Consider the following 21,824-nt stretch of genomic DNA (forward strand, 5'->3'; position numbering starts at 1 on the left):
GGTTACTGAAGATCAATTTTCTAAGCCGGACCTTCACGGGTCCGTAGTTCTCTGAATATATATAATTTTGATAGCAATAAATAAACCCATTTACCTTGAAAAAGAAGCCCCAATGAGATCGGAGATTCTGAGCCTGGGGAAATCTAGATTTGCTTCATGAACGGCTTTAGGGTTAGGCAGCAGGGACAATAGTGTGGTTCGGGTTCTGTGAGACAGACTACTCCTTGTTATGTTGATACGTGTGGAAAAGTACGGATGCGGATGTGGCAAACGGATTGATATGATTGCACTGTACCGTCTTTGGCGTTCCAGAACTGATTGTGCTAACAACTGGAATAATTTTCAAAGCCTAGTGGTTAAAACGTTCGCACGTCGCGACGAAGATGTGTACAATGTGTCCATTTCTTGTGTGCAAAGTCGTGGTATAGGTGGAATATTGCTAAAAGCGGCGTAACATCAGCTTCACTCACTTACTCTTTAAAGACTGAGTGAGTGAGTGAGTTTAACGTCGCTTTTAACAATATTCCAGCGATATCACGGCGGGGAACACCAGAAATGGGCTTCACACATTGTACACATGTGGGGAATCGAACCCGGGTCTCCGGCGTGACGAGCGAACGCTTTCACCACCAGGCTACCCCACCGCCCCTACTCTTCAAAGAACCTTAAACGTACCACAAAAGGCGGAGTGAATTTTCTGCATATTTTCAACCACCTAGAAGTCATTTTATGACATCTATGCAGTTTTCTACCACTGTCTATCCATGCCAATAAATAAACCTATCTAAATGATAAAGTGTATGTTGTTTCTATCCGAGAAATACAGAGCAACCTGTATGTCATTTGCTCCAGTAGATGTCCATATTTTACTGTGACTTATCGGAACATATGGAACATAAAATATAGACAATGACTGGATAATTTGATCCTTGACAAATAGTCACAGATATCTACACTGACATCTAAAATGCTCTCTTGGATAAAAACCTTCCCACAATCTTCCCCCTGTATAGAAGCAAGTTTACTTCCTCTGTAACGTCAGGCTGTGTGGCATAATGGAGTCGTAAGTCTAAGTTCCAAACGACGCCCGATTGCCCCCATAATCATCATCGAGTCTGCCACAAAATGATGGATTCCGGTTTTTATCCAGAGTCTGTTAACTATTCAGAACCTCCGCTAGGATCATAAACTTTAGAATATTTGGCCACCATCGGAAAGCACCAAGAGATAACGCTTGCTGCAATCGCTATTCTAGTCTGGGCAAGATATGAGCAAATATAAACGTGTGGGGGTATCGTTTTCAAAGCAGTTTTCAATTATGAAAGTTAAGTGAAGTTCTCAGTCACATACTCGTAAACCTCCCCAAAGTAACCATAATATAGTTTCCAAAAACATCTAGCTTTTTTAAGACACCGTAATTAACTTCATCAAGCACTAACATGGCACCAATGGTGCTAGCGTAGCTCTTTGTTCTTTCAAATATTCAACACGGTCAGTTAAATCAGGATCACTTCAAGCAGATTACTGAAACCTTGAACATCGAGTTTATAAAATGGATGTGCAGGATACCTGAAGTACAATACCTCGCCACATCCGTTTATTGAACACATATGTATTCGTTGAAAAATGTCCGTGAGCAAATTGTGTGACCAATGTGTGAGTGAGTGGGTTACAGCTTTTACCAGTATAGTAACCAAATATTATATTTGTTACAAGTCCATTGACTTTCGTTTTCACCAAGAACTGATGGCGTTTGAAAGAAAATCTCATCTCAACTAATCTGAAACATGAATGTTATAATTGTAATCAGAGTGAGTGAATCTGAACTGAAGATGGGCGGTGGGGTGGCCTAGTGGTTGAAGTGTTCGATCGCCACGCCGAAGGCCCGGGTTCGATTCTTAACATGGGTACAGTGCGTGAAGCTGGTGTCCCCCGCTGTGATGTGGCTGGACTATTGCTAAAAGCGGCGTAAAAACATACTCACTCACTCAGTCACTGAACTGAACTAAACTGACGATAACTACATGATAAAAGGCCAGTAGGTAACTTGTAATACCACCACAGAGCCACACTTGAAAGCTTGGTTCACAAAGGTAAACTAAAAGTTCAAGATGCTGATCTCCCGTACTATGATTAATAGGCGTTACGCAAGTTTTTTTTACCTCTTGCCGGGCAAATGATTAATATCCTAGCGTGGATGCACTGGAAAAATCCTTTCAAGCAACGTCGTATATGAATCACCATGCACCTATCCTCGTCCGACCCTCGATGCGGATAAAAGTAAAAGAAATATACGGACATTGAATTGATTTTCTAAAAAAAAGAATCATTGAACGTGATGTGTCAATTCATCAGGGCGAAACGACAAACAACATACTTGCTGATTATCAGTCGGCTAATGATAAATTATCATTTGTTTTACAATACTTCAGAGATAGAACATCGTGTGTTATGGTTAGAGGGGTAATGGCGTGCATCGGCGTCATTCAGCATCAGCGGCAGCCATGTTGATAACGATGGCATCTCAAAGATTGTGTTATCATTCTGTTAAGACTTCCAGTACGCTGTTATCCAAGCCTGAAAGTTAGTTATGCAAGCAATATCCACAGAAAGACATAGTGTTTACGATGTTGACATGTACACAGTATGAGTGTGTAGATGTATTAATAATATGAAATAATAGACATAATATCAACAACGCAAACTATTACTGAGTTTTCAGTTGTTTGGACAGATTGGAACCAATTTGATATCACATTTTTTATCACACGTATATTGTATACACGACAGAAGAGCCGTTGGGGGAATTGGTGACGTTGTTGCTATTTGATATTGCTGAGTGCGGCATTGAACCACAACGGACGCCAATACGCATCTCTTATAATAAACAAAATGACACGTGAGCAATATATACATGGCATCAGGTTGGATGCAATTTGTCATTGCCAATGACAGGGAGATACGTGACAGTTTGTAGCAGCTTGCGTTGGTTAATAGATTATGATAACTGATACAATCTACGTTAACTGAATATGCGTAGATGTGAAATAATAATATATATAACCTACAGAGAGTCCTGTATCCGAATTAATCGATTGCTAAAGTTCTTTTTTCTGTGATTGCTAAACTCCATTTTATAGCTTAAAAATATGTCATTTCAAGTATTAACGTCAGTGGGTTTAGTTTTATGCCGATGGGGACACCAGAAATGGGCTTCACACACTGTACCCACATGGGGAATCAAACCCGGGTCTTAAGCGTGACGATCTAACGCTTTAACCACTAGGCTACCCCACCGCCGCTACGGCCATATAAGTGATATTTGTTTCCTATATGTACATGTTAACATACACTTCATACTGGTGATGATTCTTGATTCTTTCCATACTATTTAACAACAAAAACAATCTCCATACCGGCCGAGCGAACGTTTTAACCACTAGGCTACCACTCCACTTCTTCACGTATGTTTCTCGCTAATGCAATCCATACTGTTTTAATATGTAAAGATAACAGTTTTCATACAAACACTTGAAATCTACAGCTGCCGGAACGTTAAGCATATCAAAAATAACACGTTACAGTGACAGACACGCGCCGTTATTGACAACAATAGATCATGTGTGTAACAGCAGCTGTTTCTCTTGCTCTTTGAACCCCCGGAAATTGTGAACAGCTACAAGTGAGTATGTGTCATGAAAGGTATGGGATACAGTAACGGATTTATCAGGATGTTCGAAAGGGCAATGGACAGCTGAGATTGGTTATTGACAGCAGTTGATTAGGGTTGGCATCGTGTTACCCACCCAGGGGACTGTAAGCAAAGACCAAGAAATAGAATCAGTCACTGATACTGACATTGTGACATCCCATGACAATACAGTACTTAGGATGCCAAGGTTTATTTCATGACATTAAATTATAGATTGTCATAACGTTTTGACAGCCTGCTGACACACTTTGGTCACTACAACAGATTTGAAGAACCGGAATAATTACGTCATTATCATGATCATTTACAGATTAAAACACAATGTAGCACAGAGTGAGTGAGTTTTACGCCGCTTTTTAGCAATGTTCCAGCAATATTACGGCGGGGGACACCAGAAATGGGCTTCACACATTGTACCCATGTGGGGAATCGAACCCGGGTCTTCGGCGTGACGAGCGAACGCTTTAACCACTAGGCTACCCCACCGCCCCTGCAACAGAGAGAGGTTGGGTGGTTGGGTTGAACACAGCCTAAACCGTGAATGGGACCTCTCCCATGAAACGCCGCCTTGTCAAAGCCACATGACCTTGAACATGTTTATCTGTTGTCATCATTATTTATCATAATATATTTATATCAAGTAATGTCCGGGATCTGGTGTCCGTATGTATGGAAATGGCAAAAATACGAAGATAACATTTTATATCCGGTTAAATGCGTCACGATAACCACATCACGATAATCGGCAACTCTGCCACGAAAGGCTAAAGGTGATCCCTGCGGATGTCTCAACACATGCCAGCCATCACATTGCACTCTAACTGTGAAAATGTGCCTGGCCCACTTAAAATCCTAATAGCAAATCTCATTCTCCACTGGATAAAAAAAAATCCCAGATACATGCAAATGTTCTGACTCTATCACCATCCGTGTGTTCAAGAGGGGCGGTATCAAAGGCTTTGGCAACATTTTCAGCAAAAATGTATGTACGTACAGGCTATGGTTCACGCTGTTCGTATCACTTGACATAAATTACCTGCTATATCAACATATCACAGGTACTTCAACAAGGCGGTGTGTTTAGTTTATAGTCACATTGCATTGACGCAAGGATATGTTGACACTGACCCGAAGTCATCAGTAAATGTAGAGTGAGATCAAGGCCCCTGTTTACCGGTGTATGTACAGATGATAAGGATCTATTCCGAATGTGCAGGGGTAGCTCAAGTGCAGGTGTGACAAAGTGCAAATACCTAAAGTGTCTAACAAACACCAGCGTCCTTTAAAGGATTATTATAAAACGGATCTTGTTTTGTACAAGGACAGGAATGTCAATAAAACACAGTCAAAACAATATGTTTTGAAGCAAATTCACTGTAGTAAGCATTCAAGGAATTTTGCTGCATGTACATGTGTAGCAATTTGGTCTCTTTAATAATTCCTTCATCGTAGACTCCAGACAAAGCTCAGATTGTTCTTTTCATTCGGGATGTTGTGAAGAAGAGCTGTTAGAATGTTACGTCGGAATAGGACCTGGTTCGAATCCCATACTGTCATTGGTGCCCTTCACAACTACTCATTCAGCGTCTGGTTTATTGCTGCTGACCGTTCATAGATTTACAAACTATCTCGTTAAACCATTGCAATAACACGAGCCTTTTAACATATATATATATGACGAATCTTTGGGGGCAAAGTGGGGGCGGTGGGGTAGCCTAATGGTTAAAGCGTTGGCTCGTCACGCCGAAGACCCGGGTTCGAATCCCCACATGGGTACAATGTGTGAAGCCCATTTCTGGTGTCCCCCGCCGTGATGTTGCTGGAATATTGCTAAAAGCGGCGTACAACCAAACTCAGTCAGTCAGTCAGTCACTCAAAGTGTGGGAGGTATGCAGTAGCGACAAGATGGGATCCCATGGCTCAATTTCGTGAACCCTACTATGAGCGCGACAGAACTACTTCGTTCATAAACATACATCGTTACATATTTTGGGTAATTAACCATATCAACAGACTCTCCATCAACCCCTAAACGTCATTACTGGAACATACTTCGGTAACACGTTGAACCACACAGGCATTAACATCCTTTCAGGCTTAAACATACAAAGGTCATGGTCCTGAAATGACGCCAATTAGGGAAGCGCATTCTCAGGAGATGAAGCTTGTGTTTTTTCACAGTTTCAATAAGCGCCCGTTGATGTCTGTCTGGCACCTGCATAGAAAATGTCAGCCGGTACCCTGAGGTATTCCAATAAACTCACTAACGTCTGTCACCCTTGTAGTGGATTGCCGTAATAAACACATAAACCACCTGCTAACATCTCAGGCTAAGCCTGAAGAGTTTCGTATGAAGTTTACCAACCAGATGACCCGGAGTAAGAGGTGCACAAGCTTGCCGAGTCTTACATCTCATCGATGTATCGATCCCTGTTACTTCAGGAAATTACAGCAAAGCGGATATTATGAGCGTGCTTGTAGAATTTTCGTGCCATTGTTCTTCGCGAACACCTGGTGTCATCACTGATTTTCAGCGATCCTTTTATACAATTTCCGACACTGGTTTGCCATTAACGACAAGAAGAATCTGCATAAAATCCAGACAAAATTATTTTCTAGCATTGATATTTTGTATTTATGATTATAGATTTGTATTGGTTATTTATTGAGGTATGCATCAAGGATCTGGTAGCTTCCCGATGGAGGGTCCTGATGCAGCACGTAACATGGCATCATACTGATGGTATCCGGACACGAGGAATTACCTGAATGTTTGAATACGTATTGATTCAGGACCTATCAGATCATGAATACTGCCCTCGGGATTTGATGAATCTTGTTTCTAATGCTCATGATAAATCGTCTGTGGTCTTTCGGCCAGAAACATATGCAAAGATGGTAGTAAAAGCATAACAAAACAGGAATATCTAGAAATATCTTGGTAGTTATGAAACACACCTCTGCGTAGTCAGGGAAGTTGTGCATTATCATGAATATTATTATGTTGATTGTGCATCACAGCGGTTGGATTGGGACACAGTGAGTGGCTTTGGTGCCGCTCTGAACAGTATGATGCTGTAGGAAAACCCAAATTGAGGCAGATCCGTTATTTCTAACATTTTAATAAAATCCAAGAGCAGGTGTAAGAGGCTGAAAACCCCACATGAGGCAGATCCCCCTATGTCTATCATTGTAATGAAACCCATGAGCAGGTGTACGATGCTGAAAAACTAAAGATTACAACCTACATGAATTTGGTTTTTAGGATCTTGGCACGTCTGCGAAACACAAATAACGATTTTAAAAATGGTGGCGCCATAGTCCGGGCTTTTGTATTACCGGTTGTCACATTATGAAGTGATTATAAAGCAGTAGGGGAGATCCAAGTTGAATAACTGTACAAAAAGCTAACTTATCTACCTGCTGCAGAATGAAAACATGATGATATGACACAAAGACAGACCTTTGTTCGTTGAAAGGATTATCCAGTTTACGGCACCGTGTAGCTTGCTTCTGACATGCTTCCTCCTTATGAAGGGAGACAACTTTATGACTCTGATTTTATATAGATAAGAGTAAACAATCAATCATCACATCTCACTTGTGGCGTATATTACTTCTTGATACAGAAGAGCTGTTTACTTCTAGAAGGAACAGGAAGATTAAGTGTTACAAGCTAGGCTTCAAGGGCATAACATAACCCGTGGATAAGCGGCCTACACATGGCTAAAGCTGTGCATACATGGTTGCTATCACGTACATGAATACACGAGCACGTATATATATATGTGTGCTATTCATTCATGAAAAGTATCTTCCGTAGATTCGGTATAAGTTCGAACGGTTCATTTAACAGTACATCTCGTTTGGTTTGATTTCTTCCTGTTTTTTTATGTGTCCTTTCCTGTTCCTGGTTATCGTGGTATCAGGATCTGTGGACATTGGGTTATCTGACTCCCTGCTATCTTTCTCGGTCCATCAGATATTCAGGTTATCAGGATGTAAGGTAATCGATTTCACAGGTATAGTTCTATGGGGTTATCATGTTTAATGGCACTCTGGACATTTTGCTTTACGGTGTAGTTCTGTGTGGTTATCATGTTTAATGGCAATCTGGACATTCTGCTTTACGGTGAAGTTCTATGTGGTTATCATGTTTAATGGCAATCTGGACATTCTGCTTTACGGTGTAGTTCTATGTGGTTATCATGTTTAATGGCAATATGGACATTCTGCTTTACGGTGTAGTTCTATGTGGTTATCATGTTTAATGGTAATCTTGACATTCTGCTTTACGGTTAGATAGCTATATGGTCAAAGGTATCATGGTATCTCACTATCTGGCTAGCTATTCTCGAAACGTTCGCAGCCCTGCGAACTTCTTAAGCCCATTCTGAATATATTGGCTACGATAAAAGGTAAGAATTCTTAGGGCTACTGACGTTTCGAGAATAAGGGCTCTGGTTACTATTGGATTGGCTTATCCTGTGATGGGGCCATCTATGGATATCTGTGTATCTGAGTATCTGTGTATCTGACTTCATGATTATACAGTGGTTAATTTATTACTTGGTTGTATTGACCTCTGGTTGTCGAGTAAAATCACTACCTGCGTATATGGTACCATGTCCATGACTGTCTGTCCACCTGGTTATCTGTTATGTGGCAGATTGATCTTAGTTAACTGTTAACCTGGTATGTGACGTCTAAGTCATCTCTTATCCAACTGACTTTAGGTGTCCTCTGCCTTACTGCTGAATATATTTCTGACTACAGTAATCTGTTATATGGTTATCTGTTATCGTGTTACCTGTATGTTATCTTGCGTCTGTTAATTTGCTACATGCACGTCCGACTACAGTGATCTGACATCTGGTTATGTCTGTTATCTTGTTACCTGTGTACATACATATCATATTGCCGTCTGTTATTTGCTATATGGATTTCTGACCACAGTTACCTGACATCTGGTTATCTGTTAACCTGTCACTTGTGTACATGTTATCTGGTATAGTGTGAGATGTCTCTCTGCCTATAGTAATCAGACTACCTGGCTATCTATTACATATCTCCCTATTTGCTTGTTTGCTAAATTAATGAAAATTTAGGCAGGAAGCTAGCTGTTCTATAATTATCATGGTTACACTTTAATTAAAATTATCAACATTTCCAACAAATACAATTAGTTTATCTTTCAAAGAACACTGGGGTTATCACATCACTAACTAAGGGCGATTCATAAAACAACATACATGTACTTGTAAGAAAGTCAAAAGCGTGTTATGGCCCTCGTATGATTATGGAAATGGGATCGACGCTTTTATATACACCGCTTGATATAATGTTGTTTACAAAACTTAGGTTTTAAGAATAGTATATATCAGGATGTAATAAGTTTACAAAATTAACTAGATTGGCATCCTAATGTGAAGATTCATACTAGATTCTTTGAAATTGATTGAAACATGATGTCTTTCGTCAGCGTAGTTTTTTCTATTTAGTATTATGACTTCGGTCTTACAGCTTTATCATGATTTATTCATAAAAAGGCTTCTTTAATTACCAAATGCCATCCACGTGTCAGTTTCATTACAGGTTACATGAAAAACCTCGTGTGCCACTATCAGAAACTATAACCATATGGTCCTTGTCTGATATAAACAACCTTCTCCCACATGAACCAAACATTGACTTTGCATGAACGTGGTAGTAAATTGCACCACAGAAGCTAGTATCAAACAAACGCGTGATCTGGCACTACCCCCGCAAGCATACCAGTGTCGTCACGTCAGTCAAGACGTTCACCGATCCCAGTTCAAGTCACACTCGATTTCATACTAATCACGCGCATAGTACTCTCGTTGCTTGTAGCATAGTACACTCGTTGCTTGTAGCATAGTACACTCGTTGCTTGTATTCAGTTAGGACATTACTAGGTTCAAAGTAGGATCGTTAGATAAAGATGCATGCGCGTTCACAATATAAAAATCATAAAGGTTATATATACTCATGGAAACGAATAAGCGAACACATGAAGGTATAAGTGTTCCTTTATTTATTTCCACAATTTCACCCACAGTGCAATACATACGTTGTGAAGAAACCTGGAAAAGAATAAAGGAACACTTGTACTTTCAGGTGTTCCCTTATTCGTTTCCATGAGTATAATTAGGAACGACAAAACCTTCAAACAGACACGACAAAACCCGTTACAATGCTTGTAAGAGTGTTCCAGTTAGATCAGTTTGTTTCAGTGGAACGTGTGACGAAGACTCTGCATGATGTAGGTCCAATTCGGTACTACCTGGGTATGGTATGATGGCGGTTCAATACGGTACTACCTGGGTATGGTATGATGCAGTCGGGGGTATTCAGGGATTCGAACACGCAGCAAACGAAACCTGGCATGAATGAAGGAATGAATGAAATATTGCTTTACGCTGCATCCGCAATCTTCCAGCTATTCGCGGCCTGGCGTGATATAAGATATGAAACTGTGCATTGCGGACCCAGGCGTCTCAGACCCCTCGCACCATTGTAAAATCCCTTTCTGTTGTACATTATTGAAATTACATGTGGACTCTCAGCTCAAACAACGATTTCTTGCAAAATGACCTCGATGAAAATCATTCAAAGCCATAATTTCAAAGGTATTAAGACTCTTTTTCCATCATAACCATTTCAATCGTTTTTCGGTGCTTCAGTTCTCATTGATACAACCACCAACTTATGATCACCTTTATGTTATTCGTTTAACATGCATCCTTAGTCGGGCTCCACAAGCCGGCCCAATTGAAGGGACACTCCTCGACTCGCTCTGTATAGAGATATATTTAGTTGTTGATACTTCCGCCTTGACGCTTGTCGTAAACATCGCCTTTTATTCAACGCCTATAGTTGTTAGCATGATCTTTAGATGAAAAATGCTTGTTAGACATTCCAGAGGAATGAGGATACAATTGTGCACTATACAATCCCTCATAACCAGGAACTTGAGGCTGAGCCCAAAATATCTGTAATTCCAGTTCAAGAACCCCTTATGTGATATTAAAAAATTACGAGTTTCGTCAGTGTTTCAAAACGCGCAAAAGACATTTCTTTACGAGACGAGGGTGAGAATGGTCGGTTCTAGCTATGCTAACATGCATTGTGACCAAACAAATATTTGCCTGTAAATGCCATGAGTTACAGTGGAAATAATAGAGGTCGTATTTGCACAATACCGAAAATAGCGTATCAGCCAGTGCATATCAACCAGAGCATATATATTTTTATTGTTCGGTTAGCTTGGCTTAAAAGACGGTTACTGTTAAATTGACTATATTCAATGCCTTTTGCAACCGCTTCAATTCAAACCACTCTCTTTGCTGACAAGTGTCTCCAAAGCCACAGACAATGTAACACAACACTATAATAACACACAATCATGATGTACACTGTCTCCATCGGAAAGTCTGACTATGGAGGTTTCAAAGCGGCAATTGAATCAATAACAAAGCAAATAGACAGCTGTGGCTGAAGTCCGTGTTCCGTTGAATAAAAGATCTGTGAAGGTACAGGGAAATGGGGAAATGGTTGATTATTAAATATCATTATCGGTCTTTTATTCCCAGTGAATGAGATCATTATGTTGCGTTTACGTTTTCAATATTACTTCAAGTAAAATAAATGTGCTTTGATAACACTGTTTAGTTACACCCATAAATGACCGGATTGACGAATACAATGTTCAGTTGTATTAACCTATAATCATGAAGATACAATACACGAAGTAGAAAGGCCTGTTACAATAATCACGACCAGTTGAATCCGAAGCATCGACAATTCTCATATGATTATACATGTTCACAACGCAAAATACGAAATTAAAGATGAACTTACCGAAAAATCCAGAAATGTCCCCATACTGTAAATTCCAATTTAAAAACGAACTGAAAAGTCACTTTAAACGCTGGCTTTGAATAGCGTAACACATCTAGTGTACACCCTGATCAACGCCGATCGCACCAAGACTGCACGCCCCAACCAGTGATCGATGATTTAGAGCCCCAGAGAGCCTTTAAGTACCCTCTAATCCGTATATCATATCCTGGGCCCTATGAACCGTGTACATAGCACTAGAGATGGGTATGCTAGTTGTATGACGCATAACACGATGACTGAGGTCGCTGACACAAGTCACGCTAAACGTTCAACATAAATGACGTAACGTCAGTCGTTAATGCATTTCGGCGACGTTAATCGACACAGACGTTTCTTTCGCTATGATCACAGAAAATGATTTTCAAGGTGAAGTAGAACTATTTGGAAACATGATCAACAGTTTGACGTAAGCCTGAGGGAAGATTATTATTATAAGATTTTATTGTCACGTGATGGCGGCACATGTATGTGAATCAAGACATTAAGCAACGTTGGGCGTTACCTACATGGAGCTGTTATGTTTCGGCAGTATACAACAGATGGGACAGAGGTAATTTGTTTGCTTACTGGTCCTGGGATGGTTGTGTGGGTACGCTCGATGGAGGTGGTTAAAGACTACAAGCTACCGGTGGTACTGCTTTCGATGAAAACAGGTTGTAGTTCTAAGAACATCTGGTGGTATCAAATATCGTACGAGGCAACATTTTCTGACAAGAATATATAGACTGACACTCACCTGGGGAATAGGCAGAAAACCTAATTGTACCACATCACCATTCTCGTGTATTACAGGCCTGGGTTCTATCAGGAATGGAAGGCAATGCGGGATGACAGATTGAAGTGTTTGTGGCTGGTGGTCTTGCAATCGGATTGAAAAGGGCAGGTCGAAATGTGATGTGTATTTCACCACTCGGCAGATTGCTGGGGCTGCCGTACGTGCTTAAGATAATGAAGATTTATTCATGTTTAACGAGCACTGCTTGTCAATAGCAGAGTTGGTAGTAAGAATGCGTGTATTGACAGGGACATTGCGTGTGGGCATTGGTTAATTTAGATGGGTTTATTATAAAACATGCGATTCGGGAAGAGAAATAAGTAGAAATCAGTTTCTCTGTGTTGGTGTGGTCCTTTGTGGGAGGTGTCTAATTGTCATAAGATAATTTGAGCTAAAGGTTAGCTGTCATACCTGACCATGTTATTGTGAACACCGATCCCTATATGCGTAAACAAATATGTCTTCATTATTTTAACTATTTGAATTTGCGAACAACGCCACTGAGTGAGTGAGTGAGTATGGCTTTACGCCGCCTGTAGCAATGTTCCAGCAAAATCAAGGCGGAGGACACCAGAAATGGGCTTCATATATTGCACCCATATGGGGAATCGAACCCAGGTCTTCCGCGTGATGAGCGGATACTATAAACCGCCCTTGCGAAGTTACACTGATGGAAGTAAGAGAACTAACACTGACAAACGACGTCCGTAATTGGCATCATTCTGATATTCGAACCGCACTCAGCAATATTCCAACTATATGGCAGCGGTCTGTAAATAATCGAGTCTGGACCAGACAATCCAGTGAGCATGAGCATCGATATGCGCAATTGGGGACCGATAACATGTGGCAACCAAGTCAGCGAGCCTGACCACCCGGTCCCGTTAGTCGGCTTTTACGACAAGCATGGGTTACTGAAGATCAATTTTCTAAGCCGGACCTTCACGGGTCTCACATAGAGTTGAGGTAACCCAGACAACTGGGCCACCTTCTTTAACATGTGTACCTAAATACGGGCCAAAGGTTCGTGGTATCTATTCATTTCATGTTTTCATGTTTGCGTTATCATCTGGTGTGATCGCTGATTTTCAGTCATTAATTCGCATAATTTCCAACCCTTATTCGTCTTTAACGCAATGGAATATGTCACAACGAAATTTTATCCTTTGGTGTTTATATTCACGTTCGACTATGATGTGGATTTGGTGGTCAAAATATGCGACGGTACTGATGGTGTAACATTATACCGTAATGGTCGAGCCATTAATTTGGAGGCGACCCAGGTGTAAATTAACATTCACTCAACAGTGGATTGAGTATGCAAGTACATCTGCTATAGGTGTACACTTATTATTCGTTGCATTTGTCAAAATAACAACACTGACGTACAAAAGAAAGTATACACATATGGTGTTTTGTCCAACACGTACACAGTGTTTGTGACCTGAAGTATCTATCAAAACACGATTCAAAAAACTTACATTGGGTTTTTTTAAATAATACAAAACCAGATGTGTATTTTCTATTTTACGTAAGTTTATAAGCAGAGGCGGATCCAGGATGTATTTATTTATTTTACTTTCTATTTATTTATTTATTTTGTGGGGTGGGTGGGGTGGGCCGGGTGGCACACATAAATCATGAAGTCCAAAGGTTAGGGGGAAATGCACCTCAGACCTCAGGGAGAGAAAATCTTTTTTGCGGGAGGGGGAAGAATCTGAATCCGACCCAGATAATAGTGAATAAATGGTGATGGACTTATTTGTCTTATCTTTTCTGTAGGAAGAGTTTTAATTGGACGTGGAATATCCGGGAAGTACATTATTGTCTCCTCGTTGACATTGTCTTGTCAACATAAGTGGCGGACACTCTGAGTGTGTATATAGAACAAAGTGCCGGATAAGCAAAAGGAAAAGCAATGTTGAGCAAGGGTGGATCGGCATATCTTATACCTAATGGGCCCTCTCTCTCATGTCCCGGTTCTCCGGTACATCAAATATTGTCGTTTTCGTATCCTGTGTCCACGATCTTAATGGTTTGAAAAGATATGATCTTGGCAGACTCCATCAAATCTCTTCTTGAACACGTCAGAGGAAAAATAGATCATATAGCAAATGTCTAGTAAAAACTTAGAACACTTTGGTCCCACAATACGAAAGATTGAGTGTTCCGGATTTGACTTTTGATATTTCCAGCGCGTGAGAGCTCAAACCACCAGTGAGGCCAATGTGCGGGGGTGTACTACTAACAAACTACTACGATTATACTCGGTGTGAATTGGGGCTTGAACCAACAAAGTCTATTTGATGAGCAGGGGGACAACTCTGGTGGAATTTCTGAATGAGGTCACTAGGCTACCTGTGTCTTCCGTCTTGACAAGGTCAAGAGGGGCCATGCGTAAGCTGACAATGTAAAGAGCACTCAAAATCACTTCAAATATTGGCCATGTTACCGAGGTAGACCAATAGTCTGAAACCTTATATGCATGTCTCATTACAGCACAGCGTTACTGCATGGCGCTGGACAGAGATGGAATAAAACAAGATATGCTCGCCTCGACATTAATGTTACATCTTAGAAAATGTTTACAATTTAACTAAGCATGGTATTCCTGTGGTCTAGCACTATACAACTGGCATGAGACTAGTCCGGACTAGTGCAGGCAGCTTCAAGCTGACGTGTATGCAGTCGACGCTTAACCCCCATTTCACATTCACCTTTTCACAGAGGCAGTAGGGTAGCCTAGTATTTAAAGAGTTTGCTCGCCACACCGAAGACCCGGGTTCGATTACCCTCAAGGGTACAGTGCGTTTGTGGTATCCCCCGCCGTGATCTTGCTGGAATATTGCTAAAAACGGACGTAAAACCATACTCGCAAACAAACAAATCATTCCCACAAGTTCAATGGCAGCACGTGACAGCGTTACTATTTGAAAAATGTGGAGATGTAGCTCTAAATAAGCAAATAAAAGGTCAGCTTGCGTGTGTATGGCTTCGCGTGAATACATCTCGAGTATTTGGCATATCAACGCAATTCATAACCATCAATAATTAGACAACACAGAAAACGTACTTCAAAATTGAAGTTCCATAATGGCGTCAACAACCGCATCGGTGACAACCATCAGTATCGTATTTCTTCCAGCACGTGAGAAAGCATAGAAACTGTTACTAAGGAAGGAGCTCGTCCAATAAAATGGATTCTTGGCACTTGTTCTTGGGATATTCAATTAAATAACACATAGATTTTGCAACTTTACCGTTTTTCACCATAACGTTGAACCTCATTGCCACGTACTAGGATATCGAGTTTCTGGTAGTTCGAGACAAACACATGAAAGTGCCAGTAATGGGGATCGTGAAATGTCATCGTGGTAGAGATAAAGAGGTATCGATGTGTATGAAAATAATACATTGAGTTAAATGCCCCTGGCACAAGAACAAAGACTTACACTGACTGCCAGCCAAACAAAAACACAAGGCAACACATTTAGTCCAGTCTAAGGCTGAAAATAGGCCAACCTCAAACAAATTGCAAAATAAATGGTTTTAAGTGTTTTAATTAGAGAAATGTATCCTCTATTACATATCAAAAGTCTAACTTTCACAGAGATGGGGAACATGTCCAAACTGTAGCTTTTTGTAACACACCCTTTCTCAAAATCTCATCCTTAAAATGTTCATGATAGATATGACTCATATGACAAACACATAGATAACTTATTATAAACTTCATTCTGAATCAAAACGTTTAACTTGACAAATTAAAAGTTCTTCTGCTTCATATTTACATACATACTTTAAAAAAATTCTTATCTAGAAGTCCTCGTCAAGGTCACCTTAAAGAGCTGCTGGCGAGTTAAAGCAGCTGATACCCAGACAGTTCCCACACCCGGGTGAACACTGCAAGCCGTGTTTTCGACAGCTGCAACGTTTGTTGTCACAGTCAGTCTTGCAGTTACACCGTAGAACCTTCAGAAGAGATTCTGGGGCCGCTGGAAAGTGTGTCCGATTTAGATGAACTAGTCCTTCAACGGCTTTATTGTAGAGAGAGTGAGTTGGATTTAACGCGTCTTTGAGCAATATCTGGGTTTTATCAAGGAGTGAGGGCTTAAATCCGAACTGATGCAGGCCTCAGAACGAACGCACGATCAGAGGCGCCTTGCATACCTAAGGGACGCAATTCTTGCATCGTATTCGACGACATGCGACAGTAACCTCCCTTCTGTCAGAAAACCTATAAGAGCTAGAGCTCTGATTGAGTCCACTCCGAAAGTACTGTCTGATACCTCGAGATGGTAATAGGAACGCTCATGTAACGTTTCCACAGACTGATTGTACCGTTTAGTTGGGCCTGAGAAGCGTCTTTTATTCAGTTGGGAATATAAATATAATTTCAGAATAAATAAATTCACTTTATTCAGTCAGGACTTACGGTTGTAATGGGAACTGGAAATAAGTAGCTAAGATTTGAAATTGCTGTGGGGCAAATGCCAAGGAATATCTTCTTGCAGGTTATAGCACGCCAGCTGAGTTCTGTGTTGAATTACAGTTATGACGTTTAGTAGCAGTAACTGAGTGGCTGGTACCAGGTATAAATTTGTGGAGATGTTAAACCTCTTAAAACGATATTTAGATTACCAGATCAAATTAACAGATCAAACTCAACACTGGAATGTACAAGATTTGTGTCTTTAAAATCGCCGTTTCTGTTGAGCATCATAAGGTTCTCTTTATGCCCGGAGAAAATAGGAATGACTTTATCTATCTACTTACACTAGTATTACTTCCTGAGTAGAGCCCGCTAATCAGGAATGTCCTGTTCAAGTCAATTCTGTCTTCATTAATTAAACACCTACTGTCTAACAACTGCCTGTCCGACAACTGAGAGGTCACCACTGGTCCCCTGTGTCCGAACAAAAGGTCAAAACTGTTATAGCATCAGAGTGTACCAGGGTGTTTTATGATAAACACAGATTCGTCTTATGCCAATATTGCCCTGAATTCCTATATGAATCTGGAAGCTTGAACGTGTAGTTTAGTAGACATTATTGCATTCTTAACCACCAGAACGTGGTATGTAATTAAAAAAATGAATTTAAACCCAAACTTCGGCGTGCCAGGGAGTATTAAACGTACCGAAATCGCGGTTATTATATAAATCCCTTGTTACATGAACCAAGTTATTTCTGTAAAGGCAATCAAGGAGCTCGAGACTTAGCATTCCAGATCCAGGTGCTCAACTACAGAAGTATAGTGATAGAATACAAGCATTGCGGTGCACTGGATCAGTTTTGTTTGAGGCAGACATCGGAAAGAGGTTTTTATAATTGAGTGGGACCTCGGAGAGAAGAGCTTTCAACGTCTTTGTCAGTTAAGCAGCGAGAGTGGGATCACACCGACCGAAATACTACTTTAACGCATGACGGAGAATTATGTCTGTTGGAAAGCTTTACATTTTATCGCACAGTACACAATGAACAATGGCGGCAGACGGTTCCATAGTACTTGTACAGATGTCCATAGGAGTTATGCTTTTACATATTCATATACTGGGCAAAAGAAAATACACACCTATATCCTGTTGAGTCTAAATATAAACCAAACGAGTCATAGTTATTCGGTCGTGACTGATTTGATTTGGCGTCATAGCTGATAACGTTTGTAAAGTTTTGGTTAAATCTAAATGTCAGGTGTTCATCTTCCTTTTCCCGTCTATTTGAGGAATCTCTATTAATTCAATGTTATTAGAATTGGTTTCGCTCATAAAACAATATATTAATAAATTCTAAGTGAACTAGCTAGCTTAATAGTGAAACAAATTCTGTTACTGCTGTGACTTTACCTTTTTTTTAACTCACTAGCTCTGCAATCAGGTAGCTGAAGGCGACTTCGTTGTATATAACTTGCTGATTGTGTGTTGGTCAACGCCTGCCCCAGTACTATTACAGCTGTATTGTAACTAACTCAGTAATTGACATCATGACAACGATGACATGTATCACCTACTGGTAAGTTAGGGAGCCTGACAACAGATCCCGTTAAGAGCCTCTTACAACAAGCATAGTACCCTCTTTCGACAGACTATTTCTAAACCTGGTCTTCAGTACGAGAGCATGCATAAATGACAGAGCCTGAGTGAGTATGGTTTTATGCCGCTTTTAACAATATTCCAGCAATATCACTGCTTAGGATTCACAGATTGCACCCAGGTGGGGAATCGAACCTGGGACTTCGATGTGACGAGCGAATGCTTTAACCATAGGCTACCCCAAAGCCCCCATGTAGTACTAACTATAGATCAGGGCCGTAGGAACAGGGGGGTCTTTTTTCAAGACGAAACCATTTCGACCTTACCATAACTACAATTTTCATTTTGATTTTCAATACTTTTCATAAATTAGCCCCCACGGTTTGAAAACCGTTCCTACGCCCCTGTAGATAGAGCCTTTACAATGTAACTACATCTGCAAAATCGTTGAACATTTGATCACTTTATCATTGTATATACAAATCAATCGTCTATATTCCTTCAACGTCATTGACAGAAGCAGTGCAGTATATACATGCCTGTGATAAATTGTTGAAGATGTGCTACAGTACAACATAACTTACCGTTTTCAATCATGCTGATAGCTCCATAGCCAGGACAAGCCGCGACAGCGCGCTACCATGTCAACACTGATAATAACTAACACGAAGCACTTTTATTTATGTTCTATTCATGTAGCAGCACCCAATGAATAACCTGGGTCAATCAATAATGATGTGCGGATGTTCTAGGGCCTGTACATGTTCAGTCACTCGAGCGTGAGATCTTTTATCAATAAACAGGTAGATCACGACAAGGCAAATAATGTGAACTGTATAGACACTCAGTATCTACGTAGTGGACATTGTTAATTTCATATGGCCATAATGAATAACTACGCTTTTTTTGGTAGTAAATTTGGAGCATATTACTATTTGTAACTTTGCGCCGTTCTACAGATTATTATTGCTGAGGCTGTCTTGCTGAGGCTGTTAACATTCACGTAAGAAACACGCCTTTGGTCTGGATGTGCTTTCGGGTAGTCGTTGAGCTAACATCGAACTCTGTGTCATGAAGAACAATAATCCCAGCCTATGGTCTGGTTTCAAATGTATTAAACGAATTACAGTTGGAGAATAAACATCGCTTTGTGGAATGGATCCTCTTGTTTTGAATCACACATCTTATCACTAATTTTTAAATTGCTGGAATATATATGAACCTTTTACAACTATTTTCGTCCTTTCAATATAATCAGTCAGTCGGTCTATTCGAAAACAAAGCTGACGAGAATTTCTATTTGTTATCTATAAACATTGCAAAATCTTGATATATTTGAGTATGACCATTTTAATCGATGTTTATCCAAATATACCTATGCGGAGCTCAGACGCATGATTTTTTCAATTCATTCGTATTAAAACTTGTATCAAAAATAACAATTTGCCGTTATCCTAACATACAATTTTAATAGGACTGATTGATAACTGGAAAGCACAAAAAATAACATGGCAAGAAATCACGAACCATTTTTCCGCAACATAAACACACTGTACTACATGTGATGTGAAGACTACACAAAAAGTGTCCTTATCCTCAAACTGGCTTAATTCACTGTAAACTGTTACGATCGATATTTTAAACATTACTTTGGCCATTGTTATATTACCTAGTCCGATAAGTAAGTAGTTGGTGAGCTGAGATCGACGTAAAAAATATCAATAACAAAATCAGAATAGAAGTGCATCGTTTGCGTGACATACAGTTCATGACGGTGCATGGCGAGAGAGTGGATCGGTGAGTCTTCCAGCAATCACCGCCACCTTGTAATGCTAAATAAAGATGAAGGTGATTGTTACAAGTGATGCTGTAAGACGTTGTATGGCGGTATTTGGGAATGTATGACATTAGGTGGCACAGCTTGATATCGCATGGCTATTGACGGTGTATGACGTTATATGAGTGAGTGGTTGAGTTTAGTTTTACGTCGCTTTTAGCAATATTCCAGCAATATCACGGTGGGGAACACCAGAAATGGGCTTTACACATTGTACCCATGTGGGGAATCGAACCCGCGTCTTCGGCGTGCCGAGCGAACGCTTTAACCACTAGGCTACCCCACCGCCCCGACGTTATATGAAGGTACATGATATATATATCGTGAACGTCATGGTGCATGGCATTGCATGGCATTGCATGTCTTCATAACGCATATATGCCATGTTGCTGGCATTTAATGACGATTCAATATACATGACGTCATAAAACTATTGATGACGTTGTAGCACTATTATGACGGCGGTTGACAGTAGATGACGATTGTGGTATGTGACGCTGAATGAAGGTGATACGATGGCAGCGGTGTAGGACGCTTTGTGACACGTTTGTCCGCTGTATAATATTCAGATGACATCACGTAAAGATGCCGTGACTGTAGTAGGTTGAATTCCATTAGCTGTAAGTTGGTGTTACTTGGAGACGTTTGTTGGTCGTATATGATCGTGCATTAAAATATGTAACAATGTGTGACAGTAGAAGTCAGCATATGACAAAAATAGAACATTTCTATATGTTCCAAATTCGAACCCAGAAGTCAGAGTCAGATGGGTATTTGTAAGATTTTATGGTGTATTGCAAACATTACATCTCAAAAGTGAGAAAATTATTTCGAATATTGATAATAGTCTCCACTGCAATCTCCAACACCCACATCTTTCAAGCAAACAGTTCTCGGGTATATATTAATACTTCAGGCAAAACGAATTAGCTTCCATATCTGGCCCATGCTACCAATTGAGAGTCACCGTCATTGACATGTACGTCGAGCTTCAGTAGATCCTGTAATACAGGTGATGTAATATTAATTACCCAGCTTCGAATGATCTGGCTTTCAACCCATGTATGCAGTAAGGTTGTACGACGCGATGCTAAACCCATACATTATATATAGGAACCGACGGAGCAATGCATGCGATGCAGCGATCGCATCTTGTACAGGAGTACTGATACAGATGGGGAAGCGATAGTGCTGCTTTGTTTAACATGAGCGATGGTGGTGAGGGAGAAACGTTATGATAACGGTGTGTACACACGGCCGTGTAATGAATGAGTAAACTATCGTTTTACGGCGGTTTTAGAATATTCCAGCAATATCACGGCGGGACAGCAGAAATGGGCTTCACATATTATACCAATGTGAGCAATTGAACCCGGGCCTTCAGCGTGACGAGCGAACGCTTTGACCAGCAGCCTACCCCGCTGCCCTACATGTCATCGTATCCCAAATGTGTAGATTGATGCTCACACTGTTGATCACAAGATTGTCTGATCCAGACTCGAGTATTTACATACCGCCGACATATAGCTGGAGTATTGCTGAGTGC

At 40.5% G+C, this 21,824-nt stretch overlaps 1 protein-coding gene across 4 annotated transcripts in view; it reads right to left on the minus strand.

The window, feature by feature from the left end:
* LOC124275368 (prostaglandin E2 receptor EP3 subtype-like) overlaps positions 1–21,824 on the minus strand; it is an 81,742-nt gene that overhangs the window by 32,525 nt on the left and 27,393 nt on the right. The window contains exon 1 of one of the 4 annotated variants that reach the window (XM_046710890.1): positions 19,026–19,082. The exons of 1 other annotated variant lie outside the window; for it this stretch is intronic. The gene's annotated coding sequence lies outside the window, so the exon portion shown is untranslated. Of the gene's footprint in view, positions 1–7,175; positions 7,198–11,593; positions 11,676–19,025; positions 19,083–21,824 lie in introns of those variants that run through there. 2 more of the 4 variants (XM_046710893.1, XM_046710894.1) reach the window with 2 other exon arrangements.

Source organism: Haliotis rubra, unplaced genomic scaffold (genome assembly GCF_003918875.1).
Source record: "Haliotis rubra isolate DU_JTF1 unplaced genomic scaffold, ASM391887v1 Scf2, whole genome shotgun sequence".
Taxonomy (NCBI): Eukaryota; Metazoa; Mollusca; class Gastropoda; order Lepetellida; family Haliotidae; genus Haliotis; species Haliotis rubra.